The sequence below is a fragment of the Podarcis vaucheri genome (assembly GCF_965113315.1).
Source record: "Podarcis vaucheri genome assembly, chromosome: 14".
In the NCBI taxonomy this organism is placed as follows: domain Eukaryota; kingdom Metazoa; phylum Chordata; class Lepidosauria; order Squamata; family Lacertidae; genus Podarcis; species Podarcis vaucheri.
In genome coordinates, this window is record NC_138752.1 from 50,105,463 (window position 1) to 50,125,618 (window position 20,156).

General features: G+C 41.8%; 2 protein-coding genes across 7 annotated transcripts in view; one reads left to right on the plus strand and one right to left on the minus strand.

Moving 5' to 3' along the window:
- The window catches only part of CHLSN (cholesin), a 140,110-nt gene that overhangs the window by 35,926 nt on the left and 84,028 nt on the right, over positions 1 to 20,156 (minus strand). The window lies entirely within an intron of this gene.
- GPR146 (G protein-coupled receptor 146) overlaps positions 8,501 to 20,156 on the plus strand; it is a 50,284-nt gene continuing 38,628 nt past the window's right edge. For 2 of the 5 annotated variants that reach the window (XR_014213671.1, XM_082199886.1), the window contains exon 1: positions 8,528 to 9,260. The gene's annotated coding sequence lies outside the window, so the exon portion shown is untranslated. Of the gene's footprint in view, positions 9,261 to 9,285; positions 9,702 to 20,156 lie in introns of those variants that run through there. The other 3 variants (XM_082199887.1, XR_014213670.1, XM_082199888.1) reach the window with 3 other exon arrangements.

The following is a 20,156-nucleotide window of genomic DNA, read 5'->3' on the forward strand; positions in this document are numbered from 1 at the left end:
GACACTACCTTACACTAAAACATTAAACTAACAAGACAAAACAAATACAATTTAAAAACACATCAACAAAGAAAAGAAAAAAAGAAAAAATAAATAAATTTCAATGTCTTATCTTTCTTTCACATATTTCCACGACCTCCTCACATCTCCCTTTTTGTATTCCACTTCTATTAATTATTTCAGCAATTCCTTTCCATCTTCCCGTTTCCTATCCTATAATTATCTTAACAAATTTCAACCTTATTTTTCTTTTAATACTCTATTAATCTATTTGTACTTAATTCCTTATAAGCTTTCTACTAAAGCCATATCACTTCATTCCAACATTCTTCTAGCATTCCTTAATTTTACAATATTTCTGTAAATAGTCTAAACTTTTTCCAGTCTTCTTCCACCGACTCTTCTCCCTGGTCTCGGATTCTGCCAGTCATTTCTGCCAATTCCATGTAGTCCATCAACTTCATCTGCCATTCTTCCCTAGTGGGTAAATCTTGTGTCTTCCAATACTTCGCGATGAGTATTCTTGCTGCTGTTGTTGCATACATAAAAAAAGTTCTATCCTTCTTTAGCACCAATTGGCCGACCATGCCCAGGAGAAAGGCCTCTGGTTTCTTAAGGAAGGTATATTTAAATACCTTTTTCATTTCATTATAAATCATCTCCCAGAATGTCTTAATCTTTGGGCACGTCCACCAAAGGTGAAAGAATGTACCTCCAGTCTCATTACATTTCCAACATTTATTATCGGGCAAATGGTAAATTTTTTCAAGCTTAACTGGTGTCATGTACCACCTATAAATCATTTTCATTAAACTTTCTCTTAGGGCATTACATGCCGTAAATTTCATATCTGTGGTCCATAACTGTTCCCAGTCAGCCATCATTATGTTATGTCCAACATCTTGTGCCCATTTAATCATAGCTGATTTCACCATTTCATCCTGAGTATTCCATTTCAACAGCAAGTTATACATTCTTGACAAATTCTTGGTTTTTGGATCTAACAATTCTGTTTCCAATTTTGATTTTTCCACCTGGAAACCAACTTTTTTGTCCAATTTGTATGCCTCCATTATTTGATAATAATGGAGCCAATCTCGCACTTTGTTTTTAAATTTTTCAAAGCTCTGCAATTTTATTCTATTTCCATCTTGCACCAGAATTTCCCAATATTTTGGCCATTTGGCCTCCATATTGAGTTTTTTCTGTGCCTTCGCTTCCATTGGTGACAACCATCTTGGGGTTTTCTTTTCTAACAAATCCTTATATCTTATCCAAACATTAAACAATGCTTTTCTAACAATATGCTTTTTAAACGCTTTATGTACTTTTACCTTATCGTACCACAAATATGCATGCCAACCAAATACATTATTAAAACCTTCTAAATCCAACACTTCAGTGTTTTCAAGAAGCAGGATATGCTTGTCTCTAAGGCCTAGGGCCAGTCCTACAAATATTGCTTACTCCTTATTTTGGAATACAGCCTCTTCAGAGAATAAAAGAACAGATTGTGCTGCATTATTTCTATGATCTGCCTTTGCGAATTAGCCACACACTTTGCACCACCATTCCAAATTAGACTTTGACTAGGTAATAACCCCGTAGACTCACAGCAACTACAAACATGCAAAACACACACACCATACAGCAACTCTGAGTCACGTATGCAAGGATTTTTTAACTGCTATGCCAAGTACTGTGTCAGTTTGCAAACTGCTTGGGATTCACCAGTTACAATGAAGGGCCCTAACCATAGCAGGCCTTTAAGGAGTCTAAGTTGAGAAAACAGTGAATTTAGAAAGCTGGATTTTATGGATACAGAACAGGTAAGGCTTGAGGAACAGAATTAGCATACTGCTAAAAGGTGCAAAGAAACTTATGAAGCTAGGTCATCTTATTTGTCTGCATACCTCAGTGTTGTCTACTTAGAATGGCAGAGAGAAGTATTCTCCAATCATATGTTACCTGATACTTTTAAACTAGAGATTCCAGGCATTGAAGCTGGGCTCTTCTACATTCAAAGCATGTGCTCTATTACTTGAAATACCTCAAAAAGGGAAGGTAGCAACAAACTGCATCGCTGCTTTGTTTTCAATGGCTAGTAAAAGCATGGCTATTTAAAAAGGCCTTTGGCTGATTATTTTTATGCTTTATCTTTTGATGTTTTCTTACTTTGCTTTCCCCCCATGTTAATATTTTGATGGGGGCTGTTATTTATTTCAATATTGTTGTCATATATGGATTTGTTATCCACCTTGAGTCTCATACTGTACATAAGTAAAATAAAACTATTTTTCAGAAAAGGAGCACAGAATGAATAAGAAACTGAAAACTGCGAAATATCTAAGAAAGAATACACTGCAAACACCCTTAAGGAAATACTATTGACTACTGTGAAATGTTTTATGGCAAATGACAATTTGATGAGATTGTGAAAGAAAATAAATAAATGAAAGATTCATTGCCCTGCACTTAGTTCAAAGAATACTGATGTTCATTCTATACAGTGCCTGAATATAGATTACCAGGTGCTAGCTCATCAAAATGTGCTAAGATGATGTTCACCTGGTAAGCCTTTTTCATATTTGTCCATAAGCAGTCTCCATCCACTTATTAAAGACAAGACAAGAAAACATTTGAGCTATTCCCTTCCTTCCCCTGAGTCCCATAAATGGATGGGAATGCAATACTCCAGCTAAAATACAGAACAGCTGAACAGAAGTCCAAACAATTTTGCCAAATTATGCAGATCTCAAGGTGGTATATTAATGATGAAAGGCTCACTGATAATTAACTAACTGAGGCTCTGCCAAAGAACTGCCCCACCACCATACAAATCAAATCAAGACAATTAAAACTAGAGACAGTGCAAAACGCCATGTGTATGTGGAGTTCAGAATACAATGGCCCCATTTCAAGTTAGGACCAGGCTCCTTTGGGCTAGGCTGATTCAAAATGGGATCTCCACTTCTTCATCCTTGCAGCTATAAAACTGTCCCCTGACAGCAAAGCCCACCAAAGGGGAGAGAGCCGTGCTTTGGGGGAAAGAGAATACAAATGGTGGGGTGAGCTCACCACCTCAGAGAGAACCCTCATCACCATCTGTTACCACCACACCTTGGGTGGGACTTTGGGGGAATAGGAGGCAACATTCCACCCACTTGTGCTCAAAAACCCCTCAAAAATGTTTTGCCTTTTACCAAAATACCTGAAAACCCCACATATTTTTAGAGATGTCCTGGGGTGTGTGCACTAATACGTTACTGATTATAACCATGTTAAGTCATCATGTTCCATATATTTACTACACTTTTCTTATTTCATAAAGAGTTTCAGGTGATACTTAATGTTAGTCATACTCAGAGCAGATCCACTGATTTAAGTGGTCTTTCCATGATCTACTCTTGAGTATGATGAACATATCTCAGACCTCATATTTCACTAAGATAGAAACAGACTGGCGCTCCAAATAGTAATACTTTCCCAATAAAATGGTCATTCCCCCCAAAGGATGGCTCTCTTCGTGTTCCTTTCCCCCCCCTACTGTTGGGGAAATTAAACATAACTGGTTCAAAAACAATCATTTCCCATATTTCTTAAGTTCACAGATTAGTGCCTGTCCTTACATATGCAAGTTCAGAGGGCTGAACTTGATTGCTGCTGGATTCAGGGGTCGTGCTGCTGGTATCTGTAGACTTGCAGGAAACCCCAAGGTTTAGAGAAGTACAAAAAAATATTGGAGGGGATTCCTATGGGAGAACTAACCCCCAAATCTCCAATGTGGACTGAGAGTGGGGTAACAGACTATTGGTGGACGGGGATGCAAAACTAGGTGGGAGGGAAAAGAAATGGAGTAGCCTGGAGGAAAATGTGGCTGACTGGTTAGAACAGTGTTTCCCAACCGGTGTTCCGCGGCACACTAGTGTGCCGTGGAACGTTGCCTTGTGTTCCGTGGGAGGGAGGCGGGCGAGTCGGGCGGCGAGAGGCGGGGCGGCGGAGGCGAGCACACGCGGGGCGGCGAGCGAGCTCCCTCCCACATCCCATCGCTGCTCGCTACTGGGCCTGCGCATGTGCGAAGTTTTCGCGCATAGCCACTTCCGGGCCTGCCCCAGGAGGTGGGGTTGCGGGCATCACGCCCTTCCCCACGTGAGCGGGGGCTGGTCTCAGCCCCCGCGAGAGCAGGGGAATCCCATCCGGCCACGCCTCCTGGCCAGCCAATTGGCTGGCTGGAGGGGGCGTGGCTTGCCCTATTTAGGGCCGGAGCGGAGGGGGCTCGCCCTCTCTTCTCCGGCTAGCCCCATCGCCGCTCGCTACTGGGCCTGCGCATGCGTGAAGTTTGCAGTCCTTGCAGTCCTCGGTAACCACAGCTTGCAGTCCTCGGTAACCACAGCGACCCGAGGGAGGGGAGGGAACAGGGAAGTCGAGGGTGGCGGCGAGCCGCGATGACGTCAGTGGGCCACGCCGCCTCGCCCTGGCACGGTGTGAGAGCCCCGGCTAGTGGCGCGAGCTTCGGAATAAGTGGGATCCGCGTGCGCGAGACCGAGATCGCGGGTAAGGAGCTCAGCCCTGGGCAGGAGGAAGCGGGGTCGCGCGTGCGGGCCACATCCCCACAGAGAGCGAGCCTCCCCCGGCCCACCACTCCGGGCAGGTCCACTCGCATGAGGGGGCGGCGATGGCGACGGCCGGCAGCTTGCCTGCAATGCCATCCCTCGAGCAGGCGAGGAGCCCGGAGGCTACCAGATGCGAGTCCTCTTTCCCACCCTGCTTGGGAGTCCAGAGCACTTGGTCACATTCAGGATCTAGAGTGGGGAAGCGGGGCTTGTGTCTGGGCTGGACACATTGGGCTGCCTGTGCCGCTCGACCTGCGGGGAGAAATCAGGGTGGGAGTCACAACCGTGAGGCAGGGCTGCCAAGTGTGGCAGAAGAGGACACGGCCGTCGCACCTGTCCTTAGGTAGGAGCTTCTTCCGTGCTGCCCTAAAGTCTTGGCTTTTTTCTTGGCTTTTTGGCGGTTGGCACAGAAGGAAGGCAAGGGGGAGGGGAAAAAATTGAAACTTACACTTTCGTGCGTCCCGGCGTGACGCTGCGCGCTGACGTCACGGGGCTGTAATGGTGGTGTGCCTCGAGATTTTTTTCATGAAACAAGTGTGCCTTTGCCCAAAAAAGGTTGGGAAACACTGGGTTAGAATAATAAACCAGAACACTACACACTGCACCTTGGTTGCAAGCAATCATAAATGAGCCTACTGTCTACAAGGAGCAGGTTTTCTGGGTGGCATCTCAGGTTCTCTGGGATTCCTTCAAAAGAGAGCTCATTAGGATGGTTGGCTCACTACCAGTTCTTCCATGTTTAGTGAAGATTTTCTGCTTCAGAATGCCTTGGGATGATCTGTGGATTCTTACGTTCCTAGGTATATGCTGGTTCTTGATTTTATTACTCATCACTGTGGTTTTAAAACTGATTTTATAACTATTCTTGAGTGTGGCAATTTTTTTTAAAAAAAATGTATGGAATATGTTTTTTTTTTGGGGGGAGGGAGTTAATAGTAGCCTTGTAGGCCTGGATACAGTCCAAAAGGCCAGATATAAATTAACAAATAAGGAACAATGAATAAGATATTCAAACTAATGAAGGAAAATATCTCAAGTGTCATCCTTTGCAAAATACTTTAAATAGCCTTCCTCAAAGATATCTCACAGATTGCTTGGCAGGGGGGGAAACAGTGAAAAGAAATTACATTAGCTAGAGAGTGAGAAAGATTGCTTTATATGCAACTCAAGCAGTAAACCCCCAAACACGTTCTCCAGGAAGCTAAGTTGAAATGAAAGTCTTTGTACCTTTCTGAGCTAGGAAAACTTTCAACCATTGGAAAGAAAAAGGAGAATGGTGCATCTACACACACACACACACACACACACACACACACTTGTTACTCCTACGATGCACACTGAAACAGCCAACATGTACTCAATTAAAATTCTACTTAGCCCTGATGCCGCTTCCTACTGAACTAAACATTTTTTCTGAGCAACACATAATCATCCATAATAGCTGGTGTATATAAAAAAATAAGGGAAAACAGCAGAGTATGGCACCTTCAAGACTAACAAATTGATTACGGTGTGTGTTATTTTAAGATATATACATTTACACAAAGACATATGTGCAGAGTTTCAGGGTGGAGGGGGTTGCGCATAGAGAGGTCAGAAGAAAATGAAATGCATAGAAAAAATAATAATGATTGCAATCAATTACATTTTACAGGTCTCTTCCCCCCGCCCCCGGTCCTTTCATACCAGTAAATGAGCATAGTTTTATCCTCACAAAGGTCCCGTGAAGGTGTTTAGATTGAGAAAGTGACTTTCTCATGCCCACCTAGGTGAATAGGATTCCTTATTGTTTTCGGTGCCAAAGACTAACATGACCATTATTTGTCTGGAAATTAAAAAGATGAGAAAATTGTTCAGGACACGATATAAACATCTGCTTGTTTTCAACCAATGTTGTCTGGAAAATGGGTAGAATGTCAGTATCACCTCCTCTTTTGAAATGAATGGCTTCAGTATGGAGAACAAGAAGCTTCTGTGTATGAGTAATTTGTGAGTGTATTTATTTATATAAGCCACATTTCTTCTCATTAAAAAGTGGCATCCAGCAAAAAGTTAAAAAATGCAATTAAACATAATCAATCAAATAAAACATATTACCAGAGGCAGCTGGATCTTAAACAACACAAAAGAAGGGACAGCCAGGAGTTACCAATCAGTCTCATAAATACCAAGCAGAGATTATACTAAATTATAAACACCAGAATTTTAATTAATAAATAAAGCCTAACTAGTGGTGTATGGAGCTACCCAAATTGGGAACTGACAACATATACAGGGTACAGAAAAGCGAAAAAATATTGCTAAAGAAATTGCAATATGTATCCTTCCAAGGAATGATAGAAATATAAAGCTTCCTCTGAAGGAGTGTTTGAAGACAACAGTTTCACCCCTAAACATGACATCTGTACAGGGATGCAAGTTCTCCAAGCTGTGACTGTAAAACCACCTCCATTTGTTACAATAGGATGCAGGAGAGCCCCAAGCAAACTAGACAGAAACAGGAATATGTTACCCATCAGGAGTGCTTGGCAGACCATGCCCCATCTCCCATATTGCTTCTCATCACCTAGTTTGCTAAGCTGGACCTTATCGTGATACAGAGTGGGAGCATCTGCACACTTCAAATGCGTTTTCTCAGGAATATTGTTTAGGGAGTGGCCTAGTGGGCCTGGGGCCCGGGTCTTTTGCCATGGGACCTATATCTCATGCCTCTCTCCATGCCCTTTAATTTTATAAAAAACTTTGTTTACAGGATGGCTGGGCATGCTGCAAAGCACCGTGCTGGGAGGACTCCAGACACCTTAACTTTTGTAGATGCAAAACTCTGTCATGGCCTGTGCCCCAAGTTTAAAGTAAAGGTAAAGGTAAAGGGACCCCTGACCATTAGGTCCAGTCGTGGCCGACTCTGGGGCTGCGTCGCTCATCTCGCTTTATTGGCCAAGAGAGCCGGCGTACACTGTGGCCAGCATCACTAAGCCGCTTCTGGCGAACCAGAGCAGCGCACAGAAACGCCGTTTACCTTCCTGCCGGAGTGGTAACTATTTATCTACTTGCACTTTGACGTGCTTTCGAACTGCTAGGGTGGCAGGAGGTGGGAGTGAACAACGGGAGCTCACCCCGTTACGGGGATTCGAACTGCTGACCTTCTGATCGGCAAGTCCTTGGCTCTGCGGTTTAACCCACAGTGCCACCCGCGTCCCGTGCCCCAAGTTTACCGTACCTATTATTGCCCGTGTTTGCTGCAGACAAAGTTTTTACACCTGTGTTTCCTTAAGCAGCCATAACAAAATGTGAACAGACATTCATCTTTAAAACACCAATGCTACATGTCCTTAAGAGCCCCAACCCCTCCCCACTCTTTTCACCCCACGCCAGCAACTTCAGGAGCATAGTGCTTCTGAATAAGGGGAAAAGAAAAGGTACAGCTTTATTCTTCCCAGATGCATTGGCTGATCCTGAATTTCTAAGCCTGGTATAGAGGCCACTCTGTGCTCCCACTCGCAGCCCAGATAGGCTGCTTCTAAGTCAGCTCGTTGCTCCCCAGCATTGCTAGATAAATGCCAAAGAATTGTAGTACAGAGAGGGGGGAAAGCTTTTAAAATTGCTCCCCACCCAGCCCCCTAATTTATGCAGCTACATCCAGGCTTTTCTGACGCTGCTCAAAAATCTGGGCACTAACTTCCAAATGTGAAAGAGACCAAAAAAAAAACACTGAATATGTGTGTTTTTGTTAAACTGGTGCAAGTTCTGCAGCCATGTTAGCGCCAGCAAAATCATTTCTTTTTTTAGGCTGTGGGTAAACCAGCCAAGGCTCAGAAGGACTGGAGTATTGGGTGGGTGGGTGGGGGAGAGAGAGAGAGAAGTGGCAGAGAGAATCTGATGTTTTTGAGGTCCTTCGCTGGAGAAGGAAACAAGAAGGCAGTCTCCGCCAATGAAAGGAGAAGAAGTACCACAGAGTGTAGGCAGGTTGCCAAGTGAGCTCCGCAGCGTGACGGAGCTGCATTGAGTTTCTTTAATGAAAGCCAGGAAAGAACACATTACACAGTGTTTCTTCAGAGAGCTAAGCTAGCCTCCAGTGATTGAAATCAATAAAAACAGCCGGCAAGGGGCCCAAGTGGGGGGAGAACCAAATCTACACTCCAGCACTCAAGTTTGCTTTCCACTTTCCCCCCATTCTTCAGAAGTTAAACTTTGAAAAACTATAGGCTACTCCTTGCAGGACTCTAAAGGTTTTTTAAAAATTATTTTTGGTCCAGGGGCCTGGCGAGTGGACAGCCGCTCTAAGCTTCCTTCCAACTCACCCCCTCCATTCTCTTTTACAGCGTGGGCAGCAATGAAAGGATTGTTTTGAACGTGAAACCTGCTGAGAAGGACACCTCCGGACAAGTGCCTGATCTTACGACTTGGGGTGGGGGTGGGGGGCAGAGAGGATGAAGCCTGTAACAGAAAAACTTGTGAAGAAATGAAAGAGGAAGTAAAACATGGAATTTTGTTCAGAAGAAAGCTCTCTGTCTGGATAGCATGTCAGCTGCTGTTGTGGCGAATTCTGAAGCTGCTGAAGAGACAGCCTTGAAGGGGGGTGATTCCATACTAAAGCAGAAAAACCTGAGAATTCATGTTCAGTTAAGAGTTCAGGATCAATCTCAGGTAAGTCTCCGAGCAGTTTTTAGCCTTTTGGTTGAAAATCTGAAATTAAAAAGACACTTATCTCCTTGGTGACTTAAAAATGTTTTCAATGTGCCTTCCTGTTAACTCTGTAAAGGGTATTTGAATGCAACGTATTTTAGCAATCTGAAATGAGACATTTTTAAAATTCTGCCAGGACACCAATCACCACAAAGAATGGCCAAATACGCAGAAAGACTGGAATTTCCTTTTTTATTCTTGTCATTGTGTTTTTGTGTAATCTGATTTATTGACCAGAGTCCGGCCATTACGTAACTCTACCCGCTCCCCAAAGGACTTTGTGTTCCATGCATTTGGGAACCTGATTTGTTGTTTTCTTTGTGAAACATCGGGGAGCCCATAGACTGAAAGAAAGAAAGAAATCTGCATTTCTGAAGGTTTCTGTAATGATTTTCAAATGAAGTATGTATCCACTTGATCGGTTTTATAGAGAGCTACATGGAGCATGTAAGCAGTCTGCATGCTTCTTAAAACTAGAAATATTAAAGTATTTGTTGTTCCCTAAACAATTATGACAGAATGCAACAGAATAATTTTATTTTCATGTGGAGAAGTTAAAAAGTGTGTGTGTGTGTGTGTGTGTGTGTGAGAGAGAGAGAGAGAGAGAGAGAGAGAGAGAGAGAAACTGTTGCTAAGGAATGTACAGGAGACTAGGGCAGCAAGTTCTCTGCCAACACTCATGATTTTAATATGATGAGAAACTTGAAATCATGAAAACTTTATCTTGCTCCTCATAATGGTTGCAGAGAGAAGGGAAAACACTTGATACAAGTCAATAGTATCTTAGGCTGAAAACAAAGAAAGCAAGTGCATATCCTCCAACAATTCCCATATGAAAATAGGGACATGCTTCCAACACTCCTATTTCCATAGTAAGGATCATTAGCTAATACCCCCCCCCCCTTTCCACTGTTACACATTCCTGAAGGTTCTACTTTGCCTCATTTATTATTTTAAACAGCCTAATTGCCATTCATTTTAAAAGCTAAGGTCCTTGTTCTTTTGGCTAAAGATATGCTAGAAAAACATTACTGCCCTACATGATGTTATCAGTAGTTTAAAATACACCTCAGCAGCTGCAGTCTGTGAAATGATAGGCTGAGCACTACATGGTGTCATCCATGCAAGAGATTTAAGTTCTAGCCACCCCAGGGAGGGAAGTAAGGCCAGAATGATGACAACTCTAGAATCTCACACTATTGAAAAGACATATCAAGAACATAAAAATAGAGAGAGTGATTTATCATCCCAGAAAACAGAATAGTCAGAGAGAATGTAAGTGGGGGAAAATATTGTTTTTAAGCATTGATGATTTATAAATGAATTTCATATAAAGACCTCTAATTTGGACCTGGAATTCTGGTGTCTGTACGGCTCCCACCATTAAAAGAACTTCCCATATGTGAACAGACTAGAAAACAGAACTACACAAACCCATGGCAAAAATAGAGAGAGGAAAATACCCAAAAGCTAATGTAAAAGAAAGGGCATTGTTTTTAAAGGAAATGGTATGAAAAATGAGTAAAATCAGGCTTTTACATCAACTTTTCTCCCAATTTCTTTATGATCAGATATACAAAATCCAGAACGATTCATTACTTTGAAAACTGTAAAACTGGTTGTCTGCAGGGACACAGTGAATTTCCCCTTCATCCTCTGAATGTTTACTTCACCTCAGGTTTTTTCACGTTGATAAGGGATTAACTTGTAATGTTTTAGTACTAATAAGTAAACTGACTTGATTAAAAACAAATATCTGATTGAGTCTAAGAAAATATGGCAAGACTCGTGAAACTGACTACACCATATGGATACTGCAAATTGTCCTGTATATTAAACTCCATGTCATACATGGTCTATAGAGAAACTGACTTGTAACAGATCAGAAATTGACAACTCCTTGGCCAAGTACGGGCCACTTACAGATGCCATCTGCTCCTCCCTTCGCCCACAACAAAGGCAAAAAGTACTGGATGGGCAGAATCTATAGTAAGGGGATTCAACAGCAAACCACCATGGATAGTAGAACCTTTGAGATTCCATAGTTGATGTTTTATTTTGAGGGGACAGACAGGCCATAATGGCAGAGTCCATGCTTTGTATTCAGATTCCCCAGGTCCCATCATCTCCAGGTAGGGCTGGAACTTGTCAGAAATCCCAAAGAACTGTTGTCAGTCAGTGCAGCCAACAGTGAGTTAGATGGACCAGAATATCAGCATATTCTGATTCAGCAAACAACAATTTTTATGTTTCAGTGGGGGTGGGAGAAGGGACAAACAATTCAGGAATACTTTATGAGCAGTACACACCGTATCAACATAATTCTTATCTGTAGTTAAGAATGGTGGATAGGGTACCAACTTTTGATTTCAAAAATTATGGAGCCAGGGGAAGGTCAGAAGGTGGAGTCTCTTGGACGCAAGAGAGAATAGAGTTAGTAGTAAAAGCTTTCCATTTGCTCCTGCCAAATACAGTGGACTGAGCCCATGTCTGCATTCTAGGGTGGGGTGAAAAAGCTGCATAGGGAAGCAGGTGTAAGAACAATCCCGACTCCCCAGCTGCCACTGAGAACTTGCCAAGTTGCTCTGCCACCACCCACCCTATCTGCCTCAGCTTAAAAATCTTATTTGGAGGCAGTGGAAAGAGAGCTATGGAATAAGCAGACACATGTACTTTACAGGCTCACAGGCAGGGGTATGTTAAATGCTGAGCTGGTGCTGAGCTTGGACTGAGCTCAACAACATGGCACATACATTAGATACACATTTTAAGCCTGGGGATTGTGAAAATGATGCTGCTTTTACTTGAAAAAGCAACTGACCAGAAGTAAAAAGAAAAACAGCTGTATTGCTCCCGCCCTCCCTACCCTGGCCACTTTGGCAACCCTCTGATGGGTCCACTTATTATTTCTCCTGTGATCTGCACCAGCCTCAAGCATATTATATCCGGTTCAAAAGAAATGTTCATAAATATGGTAGTTTGGCTAATAAGAACAAAACAAAACATTTTTAAAATGGTGATTCAAAAGGTAGCTGGTAAAATGAAAGTCTAGTATAATGAAAAATGAATGCAACAAGTGTACAATGGCAAAACTTTGCATGTACCTTTCTTCTACTAGCTTTTTGTTTGCCTTTTGCCTGTCGCTGAAGGCTAAACTTATTTTGTCTAGTCATCCATCTTGACATACTGCCAGAAACTCAATGTTTTCTGGCTGCACAAAGTCCCTCTTGGGGTATGCATTGGCACCAGACTCTCAAGGTTCAGGTGATACGCCTCTTGCCTTCACCACAAGAACAGTGGAATATTTTCCAGTCACTGTCAAATTACATTAGCTAATCCACATTTTGCTTTATCTGAGAATGAAATTCACTCTAGGGCCAACCACAAGGCTTATGAATCATCTATTTGAACAACCAGACTAATTTAAGAATAAGTCTGAAGATAGTAAGCCATTCAATATCCTTCAGTTGAGCACAATTTCCACAGATCCCTTGATACTATGCATTCACTCATATCAATCCCAAAATAGTACAGATACTTTGAACAAACAAACAAAAAACTCTCTGTCAGACCATCTTTTTGGCTATAAATTTATCCAAGCCTCAAGCGTTTTCCACATTGAAATCCTTGGAATTTATTTGCGAGAAAACATGTTTAGATTCGGCTGCAAACCAGAAAAAAATCAACCCATTATGACACTACTGGCAAGTGGCTCATTCATCATAGTTCTTAGGCACCATACAGAAATAATGATCAACACATTCAAGTTTGGAACAAAGTTTCATTGATAAGCAACACTACTAGATTCCATTTTCTGGTCATACAACTAGTACCATACACACATGCCAACCTGCCACAATGTGAAGTTGCTAACCTGTATGCACCCTCTCTCTTTCTGCCAGTAGTGAGCTGGTATGGTCAGGTAGGAACTACAGTAGCACATCGGGTTAAGAACTTAATTCGTTCTGGAGGTCCTTTCTTAACCTGAAACTGTTCTTAACCTGAGGTACCACTTTAGCTAATGGGGCCTCCCACTGCCGCTGCACGATTTCTGTTCTCATCCTGAAGCAAAGTTCCTAACCCAAGGTACTATTTCAGGGTTAGCGGAGTCTGTAACCTGAAGCCTCTGTAACCCGAGGTACCACTGTACCAGCTTTAGTAGTGGCCCCGGAGCAGCACAACAAGCTAAAATCCTGAAATATAACTATTATCTGTTGGAGTTAGGGGATCTTCTTATTCAAGCAATGAAAAGATTTAGCCTACATAACAGATTGCATTGGTAATCAAGCTCCAGTCTTCACAAATCACACTAGTGACCCTAAAAGGCTGTACAAAATGCAAAAGGTAGCATAACCTCTGCACAAATGGAGTTCTCACTGGCCAAACATATAAAGAAGTAACACACAGAAAACCACTAACTCCAAGAACACAAAACATGGTGCCTTAAGCTAGCTTGTTGAGTGGCTTTGTGCACACTCACATGCAAACACACTTTCTTCCTCAGCTTTCCATATTATTGAAGCTGCACAATTATATGTCATCTAACAATTGCTAGCAATGAAAAGTATTCCATTCCAACAACCTTTTCTTGCATTGAGAGAAGTCTGATATCAAGTGTCAGGCGATAAAACGAGTTCAACCAGGGGGCATATGTTAAGCAGCTGTGACTTAGCTGCTTAACAGTTCAGATTCAATGCCAGTGCAGAAGCTCTGCTTTTCACATCTCCCTTCCTACACCTACACACTTGACCACATATGCATGTGCATATAAAAAGAATCGGGCCAGTTTAGTTTTCATTTCTGGAACCACAGGAAATTATATGTTGAGGCTACACTGGCCCCATTTATCCTATTTGTTCACTTCAGATATATTTCAGTGACACACTAAATAATTACGTTTGTTGTCAAAATGTAGTGTTTTCTCCTTTAAATATTTTCTAATAAGGCAAACATAGGGAGCAGATGAGAATCTGCAAACTTCATTGAAAAAGAGATGAATTGTAACTATGGAAAAGAGTTATCCAAGCAAGTAAAGGCCACAAGTGAAAAAAACAACTCACTAGGAGGTGCGAGGCAGTGTTTTTTTCTTGGGGGTATGCACACCCCTAAACATTCTGTGAATCTAAGTTTGGCCTCATTAAGGGGCAGTATTTCAACATGAGTGGGAAAATAAGAGTACTCCTAAACATTTTCTTTTGTAGAAAAAGAGCACTGGTGAGGGGAGAATAATAGAGAGTGAGTAAAGTTGCTTGCCCAATGTGTCTAAGCAGGAATTAAGCTGACAAAGACACATTCAGCAAACTTTCCTCTGAGAAGAATTGAGCAACCTACATCTGTGCACATCAAGCCTGAGAGTTAAACCTGAATTAAATCTGTCCCTCTGTCTACATGTTGACTCCGTCAGAGAAGGCAGCATCTCCCAATCTATGAAATATGGGAAGAATGGTATTTTTTTCGTTTGGATAAGGTCCCTCACCAAGCTTCTGTAGAGTTATATGTCCTGTTTACCATACATCCATTACTATCCTGGCTCATGACCAGGTTGTTTTTGCAAGATTTTACAACTCTAGGCAGGCAATGAATTTATAATCCTCAAATACGTAGTCCTGATTTACATTTGCAGCAACCAAGAGTAGCCTGAAAGTGCATGGCCAATGCCTGATGTAATCTCAAAAGGAAATTTTCTAGTCTCCAGTTAATTTTCTAGTCCTCAGGCTGGCAATGCACCATAAAACCCATGGTTTGGCTCCTCCAGATACGAGCTGTAAAAGTTTATCTGACAAGCCATGTGCCTGGGTTCGGACATGCTAAGCTAAGTTGTCAGGGAACTGCCATCGAAAGGAGGGAGGGGGGCACAAGAATACAGGGAGCCTCCGACGATGTTGCTCAGAAGTAGCTCTTCGTCAGGCAGTGGAGAGAGCCACGCCTCCAGTGAAGCAGAGGGGGAAAGGAGGGGCAAGGTGAAGGAAAGGCTCACAGATGCTACTGTGAGCCCAAGCGCTTCGCTTAGCCAGGCTGGTCAGGAAACAAGCATGCCGCTTCCGTCGCCCAGTATTCACAGAGGGATGAAACGGAAGGAGGGGAGGCGGTGATTTGGGGTGCCTAAGTTCTTACGTTGGGGGAGAAACCGGAAGTGGCCACTCCCGGAATCTGCAAGTGACTGAGACAGACATGAACTTTGGGTTTCTGCACTGTACATAGTTTGCACTAAATAAAACCTGTAAAAGACAGGTCAAAGTCCTGGCTGTTTACTCGCGAGCAACCACCTGCAAACCAATCCATAAGCCAATCCATGGCTTAGCCCTGGGTAGTGCAGCAGGAGGAGGAGCTATGCCATGGTTTGTACAAAGCCAATGCCTGTCTTAGTATTATGTGCAAACTAGGTCGTTGTATAAATTATACACAATATATATATAAGTAATAACATTCCGTTTTTCTTAACGCAAGAAAATGCCACTACCCTGGCAGATTTAAGATTTTAAATACACATAGCTCTGCACATAACTTGCATCAAGCACTGATCTGTTTACAGGAATAAGTGCATTTGAATTGGTCAAATCTGAGGCTCTTGACTATTTCATTATCATTGGTTTGCTGTGGTAGGCTCAATGTTGTGTTCCATGAACACACTCTAAAAAACAAGCGATGAGGCTAAAATCAACCTAGAAACTGGTTCTGCAACTTGTAATCAATTAAATAATAATAGTTAAAAAAACATTTGCATTGCCCAGTTGGTCAAGCATTTTAATTTTTAATGTAAGTTCCGCAAGCTGCAGATGATAGGCACCATATTAACAAAGGGATTCTACCTTCATTCTCGGATAGGAGAGGATGCTTCTTCCAACAAGGTCCATATATGTCACAGGCAGCAGCATGTAAAACATCTGCAAACATGTGCCTCTTGTACTCTGGTTACATGTTTCATGTACATTTATTCACTAGTTAACATATTTATACCCCACCTTTCCATTAAAAATGATCACAGCAATAATTAAAAATAAACTGTTTATTTATATGCAACCACATGCAAAACATAAGACTTTAAAACAATGTGCTAAGTGCTCACACCACAACCAACCCTGGGAATCCTACATAATTTACTTGGGCTGAAGGAGCTATTATTTCTCAGATCAGAGTGTTTTTAGCATTCTTCAATTGTACAGACTTCCTGTTCAAAAAGACAAAACAAAATCAGGAAACAGAAGTGCCACCAGCCAAAAGATCATAAGGGGGCCTAACCTTGCTGGATGCAAATAATGTATTTTTTTGTGGTGTGAGATACTAGTTAATATCCTGTATGTTATAATGTGCCTATAAATCAAAACCTTCATCAACTCCCTGCCTTTTGCTCTTAATACTCACAAGATAAGAAAGAGGAAAGGAAGCTTTTGCTTTTGATTAGTTTGGAAACACAATGCTTAGTGTTTCCCTTCTAAATTTGTGAATACACTATTGCAAAATTTTGAGCCATGCACTGATTCCCTGCCTCCAGTCATGTTTTGAAGCTAAATGTATGTAATTTGCCATTTTGTCCTACGTTTGACAGTGCCCTGCAAATCAGGATTGGAAATGAGGGTCACACTAGGCAGGGAATAGATGTATGCAAGGCTGAATGACTCCAAGGCCTTAACTCCTTGTTCACAACCACCAGGCCATGGTTTGGAATTACATCTGAACCACTATGTTGTGTTGGAACAATTGCATCATCGCTCAAATTGATATATTACTTAAAAAGCATAGTCCATCTTACTCTCCCCTTCAACTTCAATCACATATGACTTTGCTAATCTGATGTATTAGGGATAATTAGATATCAAAGCTTTCCGATTCTATGAACAAGTTTCAATATTTATTTTTAAAATTACATGAAGAAATTAAATACGTTCTCTCTTTTATTTAACATTCTTTCTTTCTGTTCTGTACCCAGGAAGCAGATTGTGCTAGAGGGCAAATTTGAGTGATTTGCTACAGCATAGAACTCTAGGAATACTCAGCCCCATCCCACCCAAATCTCTCAAAACCATCTAAGCTAGAAGGCAGCAATTGGTATTAATAGGAAGCTGGGGGGTGAGGGGACCGCTTAAGTGCCTGTGCAGCCCATTTGCACTAATTTATTTATGTACTGGGCTGCCAATCATATCTTCCCAGAAACTCAACATTTCACAAGATTCTGAATATCAACTGGACTGTTTTGCTTTCACAGTCAAAAACAAATAAACAATCAGTTTTGTAAGAAGCATGGAATTCTACATTTTAAGTAACCTATTTGATTCAAGTATTCGGATGATGGGGGAGAAACCCCAATGAATCAGAATATTTACAGTTCAACACCTTAACCCCATACATTTGTATCTTAAAGAGAGCATGGATAAAGGAAAAATATTAAAATGGAGCAAAAGTCTTTGAGATGTTATTAAACAATTCATGCAAAAAAATTGCAATATGTTCAACACAAAACAAGCAACTTTGTTAAAAATATTCTTTGCCCTAAAATAGCTCTGAAATCACAGCAATTGCAATGCATTTTACATGTAAATCTAACATTAGACATATGAAACTTATTTCATCTAGGATTCGCAAATGAATGGAAATTGTAACCATCCTTGCACATTTCCAAGGCATTTAAAACAATTACCACTCTTTTTGTAGTAAACTGATATTGCAATTTCATTAAACTCTTCTTGCATGAACTAGTAAACACTAAAATCATACAGAGCATGGCATAACATCTGGAAATGCCATTGTGGGGATTTGCTATTGACGTCAAAACTTTGTGGGCTCCATTTTTGTTATGGACGCAGTACACAAAAGTCCTGTATTACCACATATACCTCCTCTCTTGCTACCACATACAAGCACAAAGAGCCAAGTCCTAGCAAATCCAATGCAAACAAAGTAATCTGTGCATAGCTGTCAAGTGTCCCTTATTTGAAGGGACAGTCCCTTATTTCAGCGCCATGTCCCACTGCTGTCCCTTATTGATGGATGTCCCTTAAATGATGTCCCTTAAATTTCAAAGGAAGCAGCTCCTCTCCCTCCCTCCCTGCTGGCCAGAGAGGAGGGAGGCTCCAACAGTGTTGCTTGGCTGTGTTGCTCACCCAATAAGAAGTCTAAGAACGACTGGGGGGTAGAGCTTGGATGCCCTGTGTGTGGCTAGTTAATGCAAGCTGAGGGGTTTTTTGAATGCTGGACGCCGTTTTGTTGCACGTGCTGCTGCAAACTTTGCAGTGCAAAGTCAGGCCGGGGAGTCATCTTAAGTTGAGGCTGCCTAGGCCTTGTGGTGCATGTGATTCAGATTCTATTCAGTTGAACCTCTGGTTATAAAGTTGGTTGGACAGTGTTCTCAAATCTACCAGCATGAGTTTGACCAGACTGCAGGAGGACAGGAAGACTAGAGTGCCTGGAACAGGTGAGGCTGCAGGTCCCTTATTTTGGCTGCTGGTCCCTTATTTTCAAGGCTGCTGGTCCCTTATTTTCAAATCTGTAAGTTGACAGCTATGAATCTGTGGCCATAGATAGATTTACTGCTGGTGCTTCCCCATTCAGAGCTGAAGATTTTGTGGTTGGTCGAAGAAGCACTTGCAAAATCCACAACCAGAAATGGGGAGAATTTAGCATTAGGGCTACGGCTGCTGACATAGGCTCCCAAGTTTATACTGGTTCTACTGTCGCACTGGTAAAGAAGAAGGGAGGCTTGCACCCACATGATTTTTATAAAAATAAATATGTGTGGGTAAGACCAGGGCCTATATGGATAAAATTAAATGGGTATACTTGCTGTAGTCAACGAAGTACTGTAACTGTGCACGAGGAATGACTTCTGCTTGCGCAATGGCAAGTCTACTCCTGCTCCTTCCCCAATAATGCTCTAGGCCGGGGTTCTCCCAACTCTCTAGAGTAGATTTGGGTGAGTGCAGGGGACACACAGGAAGGAGGGGGAGAGAACATTCTATTGCACAACTGCAATGTCCTTCTTGGATTCAACCCAGGACCTTCTGAGCAAATATTTTTGACAGGATTTGCACTAGGCAATATACTTTAAAGATACTACTCAAACATTTTTACTAACAAATATGCACATAGGCAATGGTTAAACAAGTAACCAGAAATCCAGTTGCAATTGTTATAGGGACATGACTTCAATTGCATAGAACTAGCAACACCTTAGTGGTCCCGGGCCCTAAGGAAGTTAGATTAGCTTCAACCAGAGCCAGGGCCTTTTCAACTCTGGTGCCGGCCTGGTGGAACGCTCTGCCTCATGAGACCAGGGCCCTACAGGATGAGATTTCTTTTCGCAGGGCCTGTAAGACAGAGTTGTTCCACCTGGCCTTTGGCTTGGAGCCAATTTGATTCCCTCCCTCTCTTTCTTTTTTCTTTTCCTTCTCCTCCTGCGAGGAGGCTACATTTTAATATTTTAATGTTGTATTTTAATTTTGTTTTTAAGTTGTAATCATTCAACTTGTTTTTATTATTGCTTGTAAGCCACTCTGAGCCCGGCCTTGGCTGGGGAGGGCGGGGTATAAATAAAAATTATTATTATTATTATTATTATTATTATTATTATTATTATTAAACCAAAAATAAAAACTTCCAAAAACATCCTTCTCCAGGTTTGGGGAAAAGAAAACAGGAGGAGGGAAGCATGCAAACCAAAGGCTCACTGTAGTTCATGTGCATCTTGCTAAACCATGGTTTATTATAATATGCAAACTCAGAATCTTAATGTGCATTTGTATATTCACCTGATTATATGTAAAAGAACGTCCATGAAATTGCATCTTATTAAACTTCAGTCTAAAAATATCCAATGGGTCCCCCCCCCAAAAAAAAAAGATTCTGTGAAACATGTTATATTTA